General features: G+C 46.7%; 1 pseudogene; it reads left to right on the plus strand.

The window, feature by feature from the left end:
• Positions 1 to 1,660: 1,660 nt before the first annotated feature.
• Positions 1,661 to 2,380, plus strand: LOC100340232 (large ribosomal subunit protein uL6 pseudogene; annotated as a pseudogene).
• The last annotated feature ends 14,442 nt before the right edge of the window (positions 2,381 to 16,822 follow it).

The following is a 16,822-nucleotide window of genomic DNA, read 5'->3' on the forward strand; positions in this document are numbered from 1 at the left end:
CCAAGCATTTGGCCAGGCGACTGAGCCACTCAGATGAGAAAAAGGTGGCAGGTGTTCGCTTCCCATAGGTCCCAGAGCCAGCAGCCACCCCAGGTGTGAGCTTGGGCCCGTCCCAGTGCCTCGGGGCTGGCACGCAGCACCAGTCATCCGTGTGTTCCAGGAGGGCAGGCCCTCAGAACGCAGTCACAGTAAGCATTCACCCTGGCCACGTATCAAGGTACCAGGCACTGCTCTAAGCGCTTCCCATCCATGCTAACTCAGCGATCCACACACAATCCGTTGAGGTACTCCTATCCTAGCAATTGTGGAACCAAGGAGGGGGTGGGGAAGCAAAGGCGTGCTGTCCCCAAAGCCAGGTGGCTGGCACGAGCCTTGTGATGACTGACGCCAGGCCTCGGACCTCAGCTCCCCCAGGGCCTCCTTGCCCTCAGTTGCATGGATTTAGAGGTATAGACAGAAGGGAGAGAATTCTGAATGAGAAGTAAAATTTGGGGTGGGGGGAATGCAAAGACCATCATTAATTCTCACATTTCCCTGGGGCGGGAGGGCAGAGGCCTCCCATCTGGGTATAGGAGGCCCAGGAGACAGGTCTTCCTGGTCACAAGGAACAAGAAGTGGTCTCAGCTGTGTTTGAGGACTATGGAAAGATCCTGTCACACCATTTTTTAATTTTTTTAATATTTATTTATTTTAGAGGCAGAGATAGAGAGGGAGAGAGAGACAGAGACAGGGAGACAGGGAGATCTTCCATCCCCTGGTTTGCTCCCCAAATGACCACAACAGCTGGAGCTGCGTCAGGCTGAAGATGAGCCAGGAACTCCATCCGGGTCTCCCACATGGGTAACAGGGGCCCAAGCATTTGAGCCAAATGCTTTCCCTGGCACATTAGCAGGGAGCCAAACTGGAAGTGAAGCAGTCGGGATTTGAACCCACACCCATATAGGATGCAGGCATCACAGGTGGAGGCTTTACCTTCTATGACAGAATGCTGGCCCCTGTCATCCGGTCTTAGAAAGTTACGAAAATGGTAGTCAAGGAAGGGCAAGACACATGAGCACCCTCATGGAGCCAGGAACTACATCTGGTCTTCATGCACTGCTATCATTTAACCCTCTGTCCACCAGAGGTGGGGGTTGGCATCATGACCCCTGAGCGACTCAGAGATGAAAATGCCTCAGAGAGGGCAGGAGCCCAGCAAACAGCAGCATGGCATCTGGACCCCGTCATGTTGGTCCTAACCTGAGCCACAATCCCATGATCCCCACTGGCTTGCAGTCTCTCACCCCTGAGCCCCAGCTCCTGGCACAAGGCCCAGGCACCTGGAAGCAGCTCACCCTGGTGGCCTTTGCTGTGTGACCAACAATGCTCCCTTCCTGTTCTGGCGACAGAGAGCCTGGGGGCAGCTGCAGAGGCTTCTGCTCTGGGATCATGGCCAGCAGTGCTAGCAGAAGCACAAGAAAGCTGCAGAAGCCCCTCTGCTTCCTAAAGCACCTGCTCCAACATAGCATTCTCACACCCCCACGGGCCACACACCTGTCAGGGAGGCAGGACTTCTGTTCCCTGAGCACTTGGCAACAGACCAGACTCTGTAACCTTCTCCCAGGGAAACTGAAGGGCAAATAAAAACATGCAATTTTGCAACAGTGCTAAGTATACGACTGAATGAATGAATGCATTAAAGAACAACTGGATGCTCTCTTTGCCGCATCTACTGCGAGAATGAAGACCATTCTCAGCAATCAGACGGTCGACATCCCAGAAAATGTCGACATCAGTCTGAAGGGGCGCACAGTCATTGTGAAGGGGCCCAGAGGAACCCTGCGGAGGGACTTCAATCACATCAATGTGGAACTCAGTCTCCTGGGAAAGAAAAAAAAGAGGCTCCGGGTTGACAAATGGTGGGGAAATAGAAAGGAGCTGGCAACTGTTCGCACGATCTGTAGTCACGTACAGAATATGATCAAGGGGGTTACACTGGGCTTCCGTTACAAGATGAGGTCAGTGTATGCTCACTTCCCCATCAACGTGGTTATTCAAGAGAATGGGTCTCTTGTTGAAATTAGAAATTTCTTGGGTGAAAAGTACATCCAAAGGGTTCGGATGAGGCCAGGTGTTGCCTGTTCAGTGTCTCAAGCCCAGAAAGATAAATTAGTGCTTGAAGGAAATGACATTGAACTTGTTTCTGATTCAGCAGGCAACAGTTAAAAATAAAGATATCAGAAAATTTTTGGATGGTATCTATGTCTCTGAAAAAGGAACAGTTCAACAGGCTGATGAATAAGACCTAAAAGTTATCCGGCTGCAGAAACAAGAACCCAGATTGTGTCTTGTGGTATTTTAATAATGCAATAAAAGATTATTGATTTGAGAAAAAAAACAATTGGATAAAATGATTGCCAAGGGTGAATGCCTTCTGTAGATCCAAACCAGTTGGTAAGCAGGGAACACAACAAAAGTATCTGTGAACAAATGGCATTTGTGTTGTGTGAACAAACAATTGTCACGTAATCTGCAAGCGCTGAACACCATGCAAGGGAAGGGTCACATGAGCTTGAGTTCCACTGCGAGCTGAAGACAGCCGACAACTATGGCTTGTCCTTTACCAAGGTCTGATGTGGCCATCAGCCCTAAGCCAGGGCCACTTTTTGAGGAGCACAGCCTACACGGCCCAGACGCTGCATACCAAGCTGAGGCTGTGTGGCTAGGTCTCAGCGCCAGAAGCTGAGCTACTTCCAAGTGCAGGATGAGCGTCTTCACCATCTTTTTCTTCTAGCAGGACTCAGAGCTCCCCCGGAGGACTCCAGGAGAAGCTTCAGCCGCTGAATGATCACCTGGACCCAAGCATCCGCTCCCATGAACCCACAACGTGCTCCGACTTGATCAAGAAACAACGCTCTGTGGCTTTCAGCTCCAAGACCTGGGTAGTTTATTACAACCCTTCCATATCTAGGGCTTGGTGGATCCTGGAGGTGCCCAGTTGCCAGCTTTGCTCCAGGGCATCTCGAACCACCTACCAATTCTACGTCACCTGTGAGAGCCCACTCTGGGAAAAGCACTTCTTGTGCAGTGTCCTTCATTCTAGCATTGTCAGCAATACCAGATCAACACGGCACTGGATCAGCTCAGGGACAAATGGAATGAACGGAGCTTTGTGCTAATAAGAAATACTCAGTCACTGGAAAAAACCTAAGGTACACGACAGCAAAGATGAAGCTTTCAAGGAGCAGAGGGGGCCCGAGCCCCTTCCAGGGCGTCTGCAAGGCTCTCCCTTCTCAGCTACACAACTGTGAGAGGCCGTGGTTCCTTCACACACCCCAACCGAAAGACAAATCGCGACAGATGGGACGCAAACAGGAGACTCCAGCTGTCTTCTACTACACCAGATGCCAACGAGAATTTTTTAATGTGAACACAATGCCATGCCTCACTAATTTCGTTTCGCAAACTATTTTTTATACGCTCTATTTTTAAAATATCACTATACAACAGATTTATCATTTCTTAAAGTCTTTTTTTTTTTTTTAACATATAAAGTGAGTTATCTTGTTTTGGGAGGCATAGACAGAGCTCCCAAATGCTGATTCACTCTCCAAATTCCCACAGAAACCAGGGTTGAAAGGTACAGTTACAGAGAGAGGATGAGAGAGAGATCTTCCATCCATTGGTTCATTCCCCCAAATAGCCACAATGACCGGGGCTGGGCTGGGCCAAACCCAGGAGCCAGGAGCTTCATCAGGGTCTCTTGTGTGGTTGCAGGGGCTCAAGGATTTGGGCCACCTTCTACTGCTTTCCCAAGCCATTAGCAGGGAGTTGGATAGGAAGTGGAGCAGCTGGGACTCGAACTGGAGCCCAAAATGGGATGCGGGCATCACCGGCAATGGCTTTACCCACTGCACCACAGCACCGGCCCCGTGGCCAAGTTTCTTGACTGTCTCTCAGTAAAGTAATGAGCCTGAACACCTGCAGTGTTAGTCTTAAGGATCTTCTGGGCTTGGATCTCAAGTGTTAAGAAAAAACATTAACATACTGTCTTTGAGAGATGGTGCTATGGATGACTTGTGTTTTTCTTCCTACTTTTCCAAATTTTCTTTAATGAATGTGCACCACTTAAACAGGAAAAAGTAGTCCTTGCATCCAGTTTGGTTTAAGGGGATGTTTCAGGAGCTAGAGCAGGGATTGTTTCCTCGTAAGTTTCTAATTTAGTAAAATGGGCTTCATGTCCAAGTTCGTTGACAAGAAAAGCTTAGGAAGAAAGGAGAAGACAGACTCCAGGCGAGGACACCTGCTTTTCAGCACTGCGTCTGCCTGAACTGAACATGTGACCTCTGGTTTTGATACTGAGAGAGGGCAGTTAAGAGGCCACCCCAGGACTCAGCGCCCATCCCTCATCTTGTCTCCTTGGCCCTCGACACAGTCAAACTCAATTACTTGCTGGACAGTCCCACCCCCTCATTTGTCCCAATTACTAGTACAGCTGTTTGGGATGAGTGTATCAGAGTACCTGGGATTAAAGCTCAAATCTGGCTCCAGCTCCCTGCTAATGCCCACCCTAGGAGGCAGCAGATAATGGCTCAAGTATAAGGGTCCCTTTAGCCAGGCTGAGCCCCAGCCGTTGCAGGCATCTGGAGAGTAAACCAGCAGATAAGAGCGCTCTCGCTCTCTCTCGCTCTCTCTGCCTTTTAAATAAGTAAATAAATTGAAAGTGATACAGTCTTGTGGGTAAAGAATAAAATGTCAAATGGAAAAAGAAGTAAATGCCACATCTCTTGTTGCGCCTCCCATAATTTGGAAGGCACATCTTCCAATAACAAAAACTAATGGAAACTCACTCGCATTTTTGCTTCTGGTACTTTTCCTAAGTGGATTACAGCTGTCCCTATTTCCTTCTTTACTCCATTCATTTGTGTGTTTTCCAGCAGTATCTCGAGGGATATTTTATACATATAAGAGTAGCAGAGGTAGCACTTATGGTTGGGCCATAGGAACCTGGCAGTCCCAGGATCTCCACCAGCACCTAAGTCCCATTCCCAAAAGACACACAGTCCTTGTGAGAATAGGGCGTGGAGCGAGCCAATGCCACTTCCAAGCCAGGGCAAGGCAGCCCTTCCAACCTGCTGGCTGCACCTTTGCTGCTTCCGCTTTTGAATCTGAACCTGCTTCTTTTGGATGGAAAAAGAAGTTTGTATTTTTAAATCAGGCTTCATTTTGCCTTCAACATCTACCGAGAAGCTGCTATAGTTGGGATGTGTTCTGTTCCCACCAACTGCTCATGTTGAAACTTGTTTGCTGGGGTAACATCTTGAAAGGTGATGGGCCCTTTAAGAGGCGATTACATCCTTAAGAAGGATTAGTGCCTTCCTGGGGAGTGAGCCTTAGGACTGGATTAGTTACCCTGAGAGGGAGTTGTTATGAAGCAAATCTATCCCTAGTGGCTTTCTTTAAATGTGTGTGTATTCATTTATTTGAAAGGCGAACACACACCTACACACACACACACACACAGACCTACAGACAGAGATCTTCTGTCCACAATGGTCACTCCCCAAAGGCTCCTGGCAGCCAAGGTGGACAGGGGTTCAGAAATGAGGAATTCCTTCCAGGTCTTCTACACCAGTAGCAGAAACCCAACTATTTGAGCCATCACCCCTGCCACCCAGGGTATGTTTTAGCATGAAGCAGGAATCCACAGCAGAGCCAGGACTAGAACCCAGGCACTGTGATACAGGATGTAGGCATCCCTACACTTGTACTTCCTACAGGGAAGTGGCCTCTTCCCTGCTGGCCCCAGTCTGCAGTGTTTCCTCTCTTCCGTACACATGCACCTGCCCTTCTGCTCTAGCTAGGATTTGAAGCAGCACAAGGTGCTGGCCAGCACTATGCCATTGCACTGCCCAGCCTCCAGAACCATGAGCTACATCAAACCTCTTCCCTTGTAAATTACCCAGCTGCAGGTATTGTCTTACAGCACCAGGAAATAAACCAGGAAAATAGCCTTGGCTTGCTTCAGAAAGCTTTGGAGGAGAGCAGCTGGTTTTTGTCCACTGAAATCATGAAACCGCCCCTGCACACAAGAATGAGGAAATGCGATGGCATAGCTGTGACACAGGCAGCCTTGCAGTAATGTCCCTGTTTACAGCCTGTGTCTCACCAGCCTGCCCGCCCCAGCACACCTGCTCGGGTTGCGTGTTTTCCTGTCTATGTAACCACTCACATGAAAGTCCAGCACCCTCCCTGGCCAGTTCCCATGCCCCCCCTACTGTTGCTTCCACTTTCTCTGCTACTCGCTGCTTGCCAGACATCACAGGAGTCTGAGGAAGGACAAAAGCATGTTCTTCCTCTCCCCTGTTAAAACCACAGCCCCCTCCCCAGTTGCTTTCTCTCATTCTTGACCATCTCAGAATGCCCAATGAATTGATGGTACCATTACCTTGTTCTCCAGGATGATGAAAGATTTTCTCTCCAAAAATGCTTTATCTTTTTCCTTCAAAAGGCTTTGCAGAGGAAGACAGCCAGGATGCAAGAGTCCAAACACCCGCCCCCTCCCACCTCTGTCCTGGAGTCTAAGAGATGCAAATCAGAGAACATGAGATCTTTTAATTATAAAATTTTAAAAGATTTTAAAGGAGATACTCAATATATGCAAGGATTTGATGAGGTGACCGGGGCTTACACTACTTGTACATCTATAAATATAGAGAAAAATTTGATGATACCAAGAGCTTTAAAATAGTTTCTATTCTTTTATTTTTATTTCTTAAAATTTTTAATTTAGTTACTAAGATATTTCATTTTGTTATTTCACATTTTTTTAATTAGGAAGGCAGGGAGACAGAGACAGAGATCACCCATCTACTGTTTCAGTCCCAAAGCATCCACAGCAGCAGCCCCAGGCCAGGAGCAGAGAGCTCAGTCAGGGTCTCCCACGTGGGTGGCAGAGCCATCACTCTGTGTGTGCCAGGGTGCAGGTTAGCAGGAATGCTGGAATCGCAAGCAGAGCTAGGGCTCCAACCCAGACACTGTGCCATTGGATGCAGGTGCCCCAGGCAGCATCTTACTGCTGTGCTGAATGCCCACCCTATAATTCAGACTCTTTAAACCAGTTATTCTACTTCAAGACAAAGATCCTAGAAAGACTGAAGTTGCAATTTCAATCTTGCCATCTGATTGATAAGAATCAAAAAGTTCATAGGCAGGGGCTGGTGCTGTGGTGTAGTAGGCTTGGCCTCCATTTGCGGCACAGGCATCCCACATGGGTGCCTGTTCAAGTCCCAGCTGCTCCACTTCTTTTTTCTTTTTTTTTTTTATTTATTTAAAAAGCATAGTTACAGAGAGGCAGAGGCAGAGAGAGAGAGAGAGAGAGAGAGAGAGAGAGAGAATCTTCCATGCACTGACTAGTTCACTCCCCAAATGGCTGCAGCAGCCAGAGCTGAGCCAATCTGAGCCAGGAGCCAGGAGCCTCTTTGCAGTCTCCCACTTGGATGCAGGGTCCCAAGGACTTGGTTCATCTTCTACTGCTTTCCCAGGACTCTAGCAGAGAGCTGGATCAGAAGTGGAGCAGCCAGGGCATGAACTGGCACCCATATGGGATGCTGGTACCGCAGGCAGCAGCTATATCTGCTACACCACAGTGATGACCCCCTAGCTCCTCCACTTTTGATACAGCTCCCTATTGAAGCCTGGGAAAGCAGGAGAAGATGGCCCAAGTGCCTGGACCCCTGCACCCATATGGGAGACCCGGAAGAAGCTCCTGGCTTCTGGCTTCAGATCACCCCAGCTCCAGCTGTTGCGGCCATTTGGGGAGTGAACCAGCAGATGGAAGACCTCCCTCTGTGTCTCTCCTTCTCTCTCTGTAACTCTGCACCTCAAATAAATAAATAAATCTTTTTTAAAAGAGTTCATCGTATGACAAATATGTGAGTTATTGGAGCTCATGTCTTTATTTACTACTTTTTATGTTTTTAAAATTTATTTTCATCCACTTGAATGGCAGAGAAATAGTGAGAGAGGAAAGACAGAGACACAGAGAGAGATCTTCCATCCACTGGTTTCCTCGCCAGATGCCCCACAACAGCCTGGGCTGGGCTAGGCCAAACCCAAGAGCCCAGTACTCCATCTGGGTCTCCCATATGAGTGGCAGGGGCCCAAGCACCTGAACCGTGATCCACCGCCTCCCAGGTTCATTAGCAAGAGGTTGGATGGGAAGCAGTGCAGCAGGGACTTGACAGGCATTTTGACATGGTAGTTGGGCATCAGAATTAATGGCTTAACTCCCTGCTCCACAAAGCTTGTCCCACTCTTTTAAGAATCAATGTATTTGAGAGGCAGGGAAACAGAGAGGGCTAGAGGATGAAAAAGAGAGAGAGAGAGATCACTCCCATCTGCTGGTTCACTCCCCAAATGCCCATAATGGCCCTGTTTGAAGCCTCAAGCTGGGAATCCCATCCAGGTCTCCCAATATTTGAGCAGGTGGCAGGAACCCAATAATTTGAACCATCATTGGATACACAGCAGCATAAAACTGGAATCAAAAGCCAAAGCTGAGGCCAGCGCTGTGGCACAGTGGGTTGGGACCCTGGCATGAAGCGCCAGCATCCCATACGGGTGCCAGTTCTAGTCCTGGCTGCTCCTCTTCCAATCCAGCTCTTTGCTGTGGCCTGGGAAGGTGGTGCAGGATGGCCCAAGTCCTTGGGCCCCTGCACCCATGTGGGAGACTGGGAGGAAGCTCCTGGCTCCTGGCTTTGGATCAGTGCAGCTCCAGCCACTGTGGCCATCTGGGGAGTGAACCAGAGGATGGAAGAACTTTCTCTCTGTCTCTACCTCTCTCTGCAACTCTGTCTTTCAAATAAATAAATCTTCAATAAAAAAAAAAAAGCCAAAGCTAGGACTTGAACCCAAGCACTCTGAAATAGGGTGGAAGTATCTCATCCTGGGGTCTTAACTGCCAGGCTACACACCTGTCCCAGAGACGGTATCTTATTGGCAATAGTGTATCTTGGTGTAAACTCTTTGGAGAGCAATCTCCCATTATCTTGTAAGTTTTAATACACAGGTACCCTTTGGCCAAGCAAACCCACTGCTAAGTAAATACCTGAGAGCAGTATTTTCAAAGCTTTTGAGTATCATCCACATTGATAAATTTGCTCCATAATGCAGTGCATGGTTGTGTTAGTTAAGGTTCTCCAGAGCAACAGCACAGACGGAAATACATAAATATGCAATAATAGCTTAATTATGGAAGTGGCTCATGTGATGATCGAGGCTGAGGAGTCCCACTGTCTGCCACCTGCAAGATGGAGCCAGGAAAGCCATTGGTGTAGACCCAGTGCACACCTAAAGGCCTGCAGAAAGCCAGGGGTGAGAATCCCAGTCCAAGACTGGGCCTGAAACTTTGAGCAGGAGAAGAGAGCAGGAGAAGGGGAATGCTACAACTCAAGCAGAGATGGTAAACTTTCCTTTCCTCTACCTTCTAGTGCTATTCAGATCTTCAAGCTGGAGTCAGAAGCTGGAGCCAGGTCTTGAACCAAAGTACTCCCACAGGATTTGGGCATCTTTTTTTTTTTTTTTTTGTACTTTTTTTAAAATTTATTTACTTATTTTAGAGTCATAGTTACATGGAAAGAGATGGAGAGAGAGAGAGAGAGAGAGTTAGTTCTTCCATCTGCTGGTTCATTCCTCCAGTGGCCACATGGCTGGGGGGAGCCAGGCGGAAGCCAGGAGCCCAGAGTTTCCTCCGGGTCTCCAATTTAGGTGCAGGGGCCCAAGCATTTGGGTCATCTTTTGCTGCTTTCTCATGCACATTAGTAGATCGGAAGTGGAGCAGCCGGCACCATTATGAGATGACAGCATCACAGGCAGCTTTGCCTGCTACAACACCATACCAATCCCACAGAAATCCTGAAACACCATAAATGGAAGAAAGATTCCACCTATGCTTAAATGCTTCCAGGAACTAAATTCTTCACAATTTTACTTATGTGAATGCTCTTTAAAGTACCAGGAATTTTAGAAGTATATTTAATAACTCTGTTTATGTTCTTCATTATCAAATACATGATTATGTTCAGTAAAATAAGCCTAGTATGCAGGGATGGTTCAACATTCACAAATCAATCAATGGGGTACATTAACAAACAGAAGAACAAAAACCATATGGTTATCTCAATAGATGCAGAGAAAATATTTGATAAAATACAACACCCTTTCATGATGAAAACTCTAAGCAAATTGGGTTTAAAAGGAACATTCCTCAACACAATAAAGGCAATTTATGATGAACCCACAGCCAAAATCTTCTTGAATCGGGAAAAGTTGGAAGCATTCCCACTAAGATCTGGAACCAGACAAGGAGGAGCACTCCCACCATTGCTATTATATATGGAAATTTTAGCCAGAGCCATTAGGCAAGAAAAATAAATCAAAGGGATAAAAATTGGAAAGGAGGAACTCAACTATCTCTATTTGCAGATAACATTATTTTATATATACAGGATTCGAAAGATTCCACTGAGAGACTATTGGAATTCATAAAAGAGTTCAGAAAAGTGGCAGGATATAAAATCAATACACAAAAATAAATAGCTTTTGTATCCTCAGACAATGCCATGGCTGAGGAAGAACTGCTAAGATCAATCCCACTCACAATAGCTACAAAAAAATAAATACCTTGGAATAAATTTAACCAAGGAAGTCAAAGATCTCTATGATGAGAATTACAAAACATTGAAGAAAGACATAGAAGAAGACAAAAAATGGAAAAATCTTCCATGTTCATGGATTTGAAGAATCAATATCATCAAAATGTCTATACTATTAAAAGCAATTTACAGATTCAATGCAATCCCAATCAAAATGCCAATGATATTCCTTGCAAATCTAGAAAAAATGGTACTGAAATGCATATGGAAACACAAGAGACCCTAAATAGCTAAAGCAATCTTATACAACATAAACAAAGCTGGAGGCATCACAATACTAGATTTTAAGACATACTACAGGGTAGTCACAATCAAAACAGCCTGGTACTGGTACAAAAACAGATAGACAGACCAATGGAACAGAATAGAAATGCCAGAAATCAATCCACGTATCTACAACCAACTACTCTTTGACAAAGGAGCTAAAACCAATCCTTGGAACAAGAACAGTCTCTTCAACAAATGGTGTGATGTGGACATCTTAGCTGGTGGCCTAGCCAGTAGGCCAAATATCTGCTCCTCATTTATTTTTATTCATTCATTTATTTATTTTTTGACAGGCAGAGAGGACAGTGAGAGAGAGAGAGAGAGACAGAGAGAAAGGTCTTCCTTTGCCGTTGGTTCACCCTCCAATGGTTGCCGCGGCCAGTGCGCTGCAGCCGGCACACCGCGCTGATCCGATGGCAGGAGCCAGGGACTTATCCTGGTCTCCCATGGGGTGCAGGGCCCAAGCACTTGGGCCATCCTCCAATGCCCTCCCGGGCCACAGCAGAGAGCTGGACTGGAAGAGGAGCGACTGGGACAGAATCCGGCGCCCTGACCAGGACTAGAACCCGGTGTGCTGGTGCCGCAGGCAGAGGATTAGCCTAGTGAGCTGCGGTGCTGGCCCTGGTTTATTTTTAAATACATATAATTGGGGCTGGCATTGTGCTTTAAGGTATGATGTCAGCATTCCATATGGGTGACAGCTTGAGTCCCAGCTGCCCAAATTCCAATCCAGCTCCCTGTTAATGTGCCTGGGAAAGCAATTGAAGATGATCCAAGGCCCCTGCACCCACTTGGGAGCCCCAAAAGAAGTTCCTGGCTCCTGGCTTCAGATTGGCTCAGCTCAGATTGGCTTCAAATGGCTGCAGCCATTTGGGAGTGAACCAGTGGATGGAAGAGTGCTCGCTCGCTCACTCTCTCTCTCTTTCTCTCTTTCAGTAAACTCTGCCTTTCAAATAAATAAATACATAAATCTTTTAAAAATGCAAACAATGTGCCACTAGATCAATCTCATGACCTGGGACTGCTCATGGTTACTCAGATTATCTATTGCTGCATCCTAACCTAAATCCAAAATTAGTGGCTTAAAACAGCAATTTATTACCGGGTCTCATAGTTCTCTGGATTAGTTTGACATAAATATTAACTGATACTTTATGTTAACTGTCGCTCCCCCTCTTCGTGGAGGAACGACACAGGACCCTGCGCTGTTCTTTTGTCTGCTCGGCCCTCCCCGGGTTTGCTGCTGGTTCTTCCCGGGTTGGCTGCCGTCCCTTCCACCTCCGTGGAAGGGCGGTTCCCCCTGGCCACTTTCCCCACTTCCACGGGGGAGCGGCACACCGCCGGCAGGCTCTCTCGGGGGCTGCACAGGTGTTCCTCTTAGATGTTCCTGGTGCATGTTGTCTCTCTCCTCCTTTATAGTCCTCTTCCACCAGTCCCAACTCTGCTACCCACACGCCGAGTACGCTGCTCTCCTCCAATCAGGAGCAGGTCCTACAGTTTATTGGTTGAACTGGAGGCAGCTGTGTAGAAGCTGTTTCTCCCTTCTCAGCGCCATATTGTGGGAGAGCAGATGCATAGAATAAGTCTTAATTCCAGTAACTTAGTCTAGTCCGAGTTGCTCCCCACAGTTAACTGGTATGATTGCAGTTGGAACTTCATTTGTCTGTCAATGGCATGAGGGACTTCATTGAGAATTTGGAAAATAGTTTTGGGATACTAAAACTGGGGTAGGTATTTGGTACAGTGGTTAAGATGCCACTTAGGACATCTGCATGCCATTTGGGAATACCTGGGCTTGAGTGCTGGCTGCGCTGCTTCTGATCCAGCTTCCTGCTAATGGGCACCCTGGGAGGCAGCGGATGATGGCTCAAGTGCTTGGGTCCCTGCCGCCCATGTGGGAGATCTGGATTGAGTTCTAGGCTCCTGGCTTTGGCCTGGCCCAACCCTGGCTGTTGTAGGCATGTTGTAGGGAAGTGAACCCGTGGATGGAACATTCTCTCGCTCTCTCTCTCAAAAAATGAAAATAAATACATTAAAATTATAATTAAAAAATTTAAAGTTTCTTAAATGTTTAAACCATTCATAGTGTAATCACTTCCGACATTACTTTTTTTAAAAAAAAGACTTATTTATGTATTTGAAAGGAAGAGTTACAGAGAGGCAGAGGCAGAGTTAGAGAGACAGAGGTCTTCCTTCCACTTGTTCACTTTACAAATGGCCACAATGGCTGGAGCTGGGCCATCTGAAGCCAGGAGCCTAGAGCTTCTACCTGGTCTCCCATATAGGTGCAAGGGCCCAAGGACTTGGGCCATCTTCCACTGCTTTCCCAGGCACATTAGCAGGGAGCAGGATCAGAAGTGGAGGAGCCAGGACTCCAACCAGTGCCTATATGGGATGCCGTCACTAGGTGGCAGCTTTACCAGCTACACCAGCCACAGTGCCACCCTGAGACACCACTTCTAAAAAAAAATTTTTTTTTAAAGATTTATTTATTTATTTGAAAGTCTGAGTTACACAGAGAGAGAAAGAGAGAGAGGTCTTCCATCTAGTGGTTCACTTCTTGATTGGCCGCAACGGCCGGAGCTGTGCTGATCCGAAGCCAGGAGCCGGAGCCAGGAGCTTCCTCTGGGTCTCCCACACAAGTGCAGGGGCACAAGGACCTGGGCCATCCTCCACTGCTTTCCCAGGCCATAGCAGAGAACTGGGTCTGAAGTGGAGCAGCCTGCATATGGGATGCCAGCACTGTAGGCAACAACTTTACCTGCTACACCACAGTACCAACCCCACTACTTTTAAATTTAATCTGCAATCCTAATATTCCCTCCATCACATTCTTAAGTCTGGAAAATCAACAAAGCATAAATGAAGCCATGATAAGTATCCCTGGATGAGTCCCTGGCATAAATATTCCTGCCGTGGCTGATTTCAGCTTCACGACTTGGCATCCCTGGAAGGGAGCTGAGAAGGGTAGCAGACTAGTGCCACATGCAAGTTCAATAGATGCAGGGAGGCTGAAGGGCATAGGTAATAGCAAAATACGGTTAAATAGGGGAGATGAGGTTTGAATACACAGTCCCTTTGTTTTTTAATATTAAGTTTATATGATACCCTTTATAAGAAGGGCTCTGCTTGATGAATGGCTTGAAAATTTCTGAAAAATGTGTCCACTGTCTTCCACCAGTGGCCCCAGAATATCACAGAGTTTAACTGTTCTCCCAGTGACAGATGAGTAGAAGCTTTCCTGCTTTTAGTTACTATCAATAAAACTGTTATAAACATTTTGGCACAAATCTTTGCAAGGGTATATTATTTCATTTCTTTTTAGTATAATTTGCAGGATGATAGGATAGATATACAATTACGGTAGTTTTTTTAAAAAAGATTTATTTATTTTAAAGTCAGAGCTACAGAGAGAGGGAGAGACAGAGAGGTCTTCCATCTGCTGGTTCACTCCCCAAGTGGCTGCAACAGCCAGGGCAGAGCAAACCCAAGCCTATAGCTAAGAGATTCTTCTGGACCTCCCTCATGGGTAGCATGGACCCAAGCCCTCAGGCCATTTTCTGCTGCTTTTCCCAGGCCATTAGCAGGGAGTTGCATAGTAAGTAGAGCTGTTGGGACACTAATCGCCACCCATATGGAATGCCGGTGTTGCAGGTGGTGGCTTTACCCACTATGCCACAACACCAGCTCCAGTATGCTTAGTTTTATAAGAATCAACCAAACCATTTTCCAAATTGGCCATTTTATACTACCATAAAAATACCTACAATTGCCGGCGCTGCGGCTCACTAGGCTAATCCTCCTCCTAGCGGCACCGGCACACCGGGTTCTAATCCCGGTCGGGGCGCCGGATTCTGTCCTGGTTGCCCCGCTTCCAGGCCAGCTCTCTGCTGTGGCCCGGGAGTGCAGTGGAGGATGGCCCAAGTGCTTGGGCCCTGCACCCCATGGGAGACCAGGAGAAGCACCTGGCTTCTGCCTTCGGATCAGCGCGGTGCGCCAGCCACAGCGCACTGGCCGCGGCGGCCATTGGAGGGTGAACCAACGGCAAAGGAAGACCTTTCTCTCTGTCTCTCTCCCTCTCTCACTGTCCACTCTGCCTGTAAAAAACAAAATACCTACAATTAAAATTTATTTTGAATTTAATTTGAGAATGGGCAATACATTCACGTGGTTTAAAATTTCTTTTAATTTTTATTTCCTTTTTTTAATTTGAAAGGCAGAGAGACAGAGACAGAGAGACACACAGAGAGAGATAGATCTTCCATCCATTGGTTCATGTCTCGAATGCCTGGAACAGCCAGGATGGGGAAGCCAGGAGTCTGGAATTCAATTCTGGTCTCCTGTCTCCTGGTGACAGGAATCCAAGTACTTTAGCCATCATCTGCTGCCTCCCAGGGTGTGCATCAGCAGGAAGTTGGGTCAGAAGCTGAGGAACCAAGCACTCTGATATGGGATACAGGCATCTCATGCTTCTCACTAAACTGGTGTGCCAAATGCCCACCCTCCATTTCCATCTTTTAATGCAATGTTCTTTAACAGAGTTCTACTCCTTGATGTATGCATTGAACAATCTGTATTGGAGGTATTTCCATTTCAGTACATAGAAAGGTCCTCATTTCTTTCTTGAGTTACAGAATATTTCACTGAATTGCTGAACCAATTAATTTAATCATTCCCCTAGCGATGGACTCTAGAATTGTTTCCAATGTTTTGCTGCTACAAACAACACTGCAGCGAATAGGAGCAAATCTATTCCTTTTGACACAACTACAGGGTTTCTGTAGGCAAAATCCCAGAAGTGCAGTTGCTGGGTCAAAAGTTTTGTATACATTTTTTAAGGATTTATTTTATTTATTTCAAAGAGTGAGCCGGCTTCTATCTCTTGGTTTACTCCTCAGATGGCCAAATGGCCAGGGCTGGGCCAAGCCGAAATCAGGCCAAGCCAGGAGCCAGGAGCTTCATCCGGGTCTCCCCTGTGGATAACAGGGGCCCAAGGACTTGGGCAGTTATCTGCTGTTTTCCTAGGCATGCTAATTCGGAGCTGGATCTGAAAGTAGAACAGCCAAGACATGAAAAGTCGCCCATATGGGATGCACCGGCCTCTGTGTTCTTTCTTGATGCACATCACGGCATGGTCCCCTCTCCAATCCAGCGGTGTCTCAGAGAGCCTCCTTCCCAGGTTCCTCACCAACTGTCAATTTTTTGTGGATGCTGCCTAATCATAGGGGGAAAATGCTGTCTCAATTTTAACTTGCGTCTTTCTTTACACAAATGAAGTTGTCTTCTTTTTGCACACGACTAAGGATCATTTCTCCATACTGCCTTTTCTGTGAAGGCACCTCATTTTTCTACTGAGTTGTAAGACTTTTTCATGTTGCCTTCTGGAAGTTCTTGGAATACATTAGCCCCTTGTTTCTGACTATGTGTAGGGACTAGTTCTTCCATGTTCATCATTTGTCTTTTGATTTTGCTTAAGTACTTTTTGCAAACCAAGGTTTTTTATAGTCATGATTTCTGGATTTTGATGATTAGAAAAGCCTTCTTTACTTCAAGATTTAAAAAGGGATTTCCCCATGCTTTCTTTTTGTCCTTTTATGATTCCAGGGTTCTATGTTTACACCTTTAAAAAAAAAAGGATTTATTTATTTATTTATTTTAAGGGCAGAGTTACAGAGAGGGAGAGGGAGAAAGGAGGAGACAGAGATCTTCCATCGGCTGGTTCACTCCCCAGATGACTGCAATGACCGGAGCTGGGCCAATCTGAAGCCAGGAGCCAGGAGCTTCTTCTGGATCTCCCACATGAGTGCAGGGACCCAAGCAATGGGACCATTCTCCAGTGCTTTCCCAGGCAGATTATCAGG

Source organism: Oryctolagus cuniculus, chromosome 3, assembly GCF_051225735.1.
Source record: "Oryctolagus cuniculus isolate XC-2025 breed Fujian yellow rabbit chromosome 3, ASM5122573v1, whole genome shotgun sequence".
Lineage (NCBI taxonomy): Eukaryota > Metazoa > Chordata > Mammalia > Lagomorpha > Leporidae > Oryctolagus > Oryctolagus cuniculus.